This window comes from Heptranchias perlo, chromosome 43 (assembly GCF_035084215.1).
Source record: "Heptranchias perlo isolate sHepPer1 chromosome 43, sHepPer1.hap1, whole genome shotgun sequence".
Lineage (NCBI taxonomy): Eukaryota > Metazoa > Chordata > Chondrichthyes > Hexanchiformes > Hexanchidae > Heptranchias > Heptranchias perlo.
Window position 1 is genome coordinate 4,532,486 of NC_090367.1, and position 4,539 is coordinate 4,537,024.

Genomic DNA, 4,539 nt, shown 5'->3' on the forward strand with positions numbered 1-4,539 from the left:
TAACCATTTCTCTGTCAGGCTCGAGGTCGTAACTGAACCTGCCGATTATATTGCATTTAAGACACTGGCCCTCGATCAGGCTCCTGTCTGTAACTCACTCCCGGGTATCTGATACAATGGGGTACGGAGAGGGGCTGTGAACTCTGAGTGCTGGCTCGAACCCACGATGGCCCGGATCTGGTTAAGCCACTTGCTGGTCACATATAGCATCCCAGCACCGTGCGATCTATAAACCACTGGTCAGACTGGGGCCGTTAGATTCTATATTTCATGCCCATCATTCACACAGGACAGAATAAGCTGCAGGTAATGAACAGGACAACAGCCGGGGGAAAAGGAAGATTTCAGAATAGTCGAGGGCCACGGTCATTGCCTGGGTTTCCGCGTGGGGATCGGGCCTGCGTTTCCGCGCGGGGGTCGGGCCTGCGTTTCCGCGCGGGGGTCGGGCCTGCGTTTCCGCGCGGGGGTCGGGCCTGCTATTCCGCGCGGGGGTCGGGCCTGGGTTTTCACGCGGGGATCGGGCCTGCGTTTCCGCGCGGGGATCGGGCCTGGGTTTTCACGCGGGGATCGGGCCTGCGTTTCCGCGGGGGGGGTCGGGCCTGGGTTTTCACGCGGGGATCGGGCCTGCGTTTCCACGCGGGGATCGGGCCTGCGTTTCCAGATCCCTGTGATAGGAGAGGAGGAAGGAATTGAACAAAAACTTCAATTTTTGAAATAAAGAGAACTAAAAAGATCAGAACAGGTACCTGGAAAAGGTGGAAAGGATAGAGAGAGAGAGAGGGAGGAGAGAGAGACAGAGGGAGAGAGACAGAGGGAGAGAGAGAATGGGAGAGAGAGAATGGGAGAGAGACAGAGGGAGAGAGAGAATGGGAGAGAGAGAGAGAGAGAGAGGGGGGAGAGAGAGAGAGAGAGGGGGGAGAGAGAGAGAGAGAGGGGGAGAGAGAGAGAGAGAGAGGGGAGAGAGAGAGAGAGAGGGGAGAGAGAGAGAGAGAGGGGGAGAGAGAGAGAGAGAGAGAGGGGAGAGAGAGAGAGGGGGAGAGAGAGAGAGGGGGTGATGGGGTGGAGAGAGAGAGGGGGTGATGGGGTGGAGAGAGAGAGGGGGTGATGGAGGAGAGGGAGAGAGGGGGTGATGGGGGGAGAGAGAGAGAGGGGGGATGATGGGGGGAGAGAGAGGGGGTGATGGGGGAGAGGGAGAGAGGGGGTGATGGGGGAGAGGGAGAGAGGGGGTGATGGGGGAGAGGGAGAGAGGGGGTGATGGGGGAGAGGGAGAGAGGGGGTGATGGGGGAGAGGGAGAGAGGGAGTGATGGGGGAGAGGGAGAGAGGGGGTGATGGGGGAGAGGGAGAGCGGGGGTGATGGGGGAGAGGGAGAGCGGGGGTGATGGGGGAGAGGGAGAGAGGGGGTGATGGGGGAGAGGGAGAGAGGGGGTGATGGGGGAGAGGGAGAGAGGGGGTGATGGGGGAGAGGGAGAGAGGGGGTGATGGGGGGAGAGAGAGAGGGTGATGGGGAACAGAGAGAGAGGGGGTGATGGGGGAACAGAGAGAGAGTGGGGTGATGGGGGGAGAGAGAGGGGGTGATGGGGGGAGAGAGAGAGGGAGTGATGGGGGGTGAGAGAGGGGGTGATGGGGGCAGAGAGAGGGGGTGATGGGGGCAGAGAGAGGGGGTGATGGGGGGAGAGAGAGAGGGGGTGATGGGGGGGTGAGAGAGGGGGTGATGGGGGTGAGAGAGGGGGGTGATGGGGGGGATAGATGCGGAGAGAGAGGGTGATGGGGGGGAGGGAGAGAGGGGGTGATAGGGTGATGGTGTGGATAGATGGGGAGAGAGGGGGTGATGGGGTGGATAGATGGGGAGAGAGAGGGTGATGGGGTGGAGAGAGGGGGTGAGAGGGTGATGGGGAGAGAGGGGGAGATAGGGGGGTGATGGGGTGGAGAGAGGGGGTGAGAGGGTGATGGGGTGGATAGATGGGGAGAGAGAGGGTGATGGGGTGGAGAGAGGGGGAGATGGGGGGTGATGGGGTGGAGAGAGGGGGTGAGAGGGGGTGATGGGGTGGATAGATGGGGAGAGAGAGGGTGATGGGGTGGATAGATGGGGAGAGAGAGGGTGATGGGGAGAGAGGGGGAGAGAGGGGGTGATGGGGGGAGATGGGTGGATAGATAGGGAGAGAGGGGGTGGGGTGGATAGATGGGGAGAGAGGGGGTGATGGTGTGGATAGATGGGGAGAGAGAGGGTGATGGGGAGAGAGGGGGTGATGGGGAGAGAGGGGGTGATGGGGTGGATAGATGGGGAGAGAGGGGGGTGATGGGGTGGAGAGAGGGGGTGATGGGGAGAGAGGGGGTGATGGGGGTGGAGAGAGGCGGTGATGGGGAGAGAGGGGGTGATGGGGGGGATAGATGGGGAGAGAGGGGGAGATGGGGTGGAGAGAGGGGGTGATGGGGGGAGAGGGGAGAGAGGGGGTGATGGGGTGGAGAGGGGGTGATGGGGTGGAGAGATGGGGTGATGGGGTGGAGAGAGGGGGTGATGGGGAGAGAGGGGGAGATGGGGTGGAGAGAGGGGGTGATGGGGAGAGAGGGGGAGATGGGGTGGAGAGGGGGTGATGGGGTGGAGAGATGGGGTGATGGGGTGGAGAGAGGGGGGTGATGGGGAGAGAGGGGGAGATGGGGTGGAGAGAGGGGGTGATGGGGAGAGAGGGGGTGATTGGGAGAGAGGGGGTGTGGGTGAGGGGGTGAGTGGGGGGGTGATGGGGGGAGAGAGGGGGTGATGGGGGGGAGAGGGGGTGATGGGGTGGAGAGATGGGGTGATGGGGTGGAGAGAGGGGGTGATGGGGACAGAGGGGGAGATGGGGTGGAGAGAGGGGTTGATGGGGAGAGAGGGGGTGATGGGGAGAGAGGGGGTGATGGGGGGGAGAGAGGGGTGTGATGGGGGGGAGAGGGGGTGATGGGGGGGAGAGAGGGGGTGATGGGGAGAGAGGGGGTGATGGGGAGAGAGGGGGTGATGGGGAGAGAGGGGGTGATGGGGAGAGAGGGGGGTGATGGGGAGAGAGGGGGTGATGGGGAGAGAGGGGGGTGTGGGGGGGATAGATGGGGAGAGAGGGGGAGATGGGGTGGAGAGAGGGGGAGATGGGGTGGAGAGAGGGGGTGATGGGGAGGAGAGGGGTGATGGGGTGGAGAGGGGGTGATGGGGTGGAGAGATGGGGTGATGGGGTGGAGAGAGGGGGTGATGGGGAGAGAGGGGGAGATGGGGTGGAGAGAGGGGGTGTTGGGGTGAGAGGGGGTGATGGGGTGGAGTGAGGGGGTGATGGGGTGGAGATGGGGTGATGGGGTGGAGGATGGGGAGAGAGGGGGGGATGGGGTGGATAGATGGGGAGTGAGGGTGATGGGGGGATAGATGGGGAGAGGGGGAGATGGGGTGGAGAGAGGGGGTGATGGGGAGAGGGGGGTGTTGGGGTGGGAGAGGGGGTGATGGGGAGAGAGGGGGTGATGGGGAGTGAGGGGGTGATGGGGGGGGGAGTGAGGGGGTGTGGGGGGGATAGATGGGGAGAGAGGGGGAGATGGGGAGGAGTGAGGGGGTGATGGGGAGGAGAGTGGGGGTGATGGGGAGGAGAGAGGGGGTGATGGGGGGAGAGAGGGGGTGATGGGGTGGAGAGATGGGGTGATGGGGTGGGTGATGGGGTGATGGGGTGGAGAGATGGGGAGTGAGGGGGAGATGGGGTGGATAGATGGGGAGAGAGGGTGATGGGGGGATAGATGGGGAGAGGGGGGAGATGGGGTGGAGAGAGGGGGTGTGGGGAGAGAGAAGGGGTGATGGGGGGGATAGATGGGGAGAGAGGGGGAGATGGGGTGGAGAGAGGGGGTGATGGGGGGGAGAGAGGGGGTGATGGGGTGGAGGGGGGTGATGGGGTGGAGAGTGGGGTGATGGGGTGGAGAGAGGGGGTGATGGGGGGTGAGGGGGAGTGGGGTGGAGGAGGGGGTGTGGGGGTGAGAGGGGGTGATGGGGTGGAGTGAGGGGGGTGATGGGGTGGGAGATGGGGGTGTTGGGGTGGAGAGATGGGGTGAGAGGGGGAGATGGGGTGGTAGATGGGGAGAGAGGGTGATGGGGGATAGATGGGGAGTGAGGGGGAGTTGGGGTGGGAGAGGGGGTGATGGGGTGGGGGGGTGTGGGGTGGAGAGGGGGGTGATGGGGAGAGGGGGGGTGTTGGGGTGAGAGGGGGTGATGGGGGGGTGAGAGGGGGTGTGGGGGGTAGATGGGGTGGGGGGGAGATGGGGTGGAGAGAGGGGGTGATGGGGGGAGAGAGGGGGTGATGGGGTGGAGTGATGGGGTGATGGGGTGGAGAGATGGGGTGATGGGGTGGAGGTGGGGGAGGAGGGGGAGATGGGGTGGATAGATGGGGAGTGAGGGTGATGGGGGGATAGATGGGGTGAGGGGGAGATGGGGTGGTGAGAGGGGGTGATGGGGAGAGTGGGGGTGTTGGGGTGGGGAGGGGGTGATGGGGTGAGAGGGGGTGATGGGGTGGAGAGTTGGGGTGTGGGGTGGAGAGTTGGGG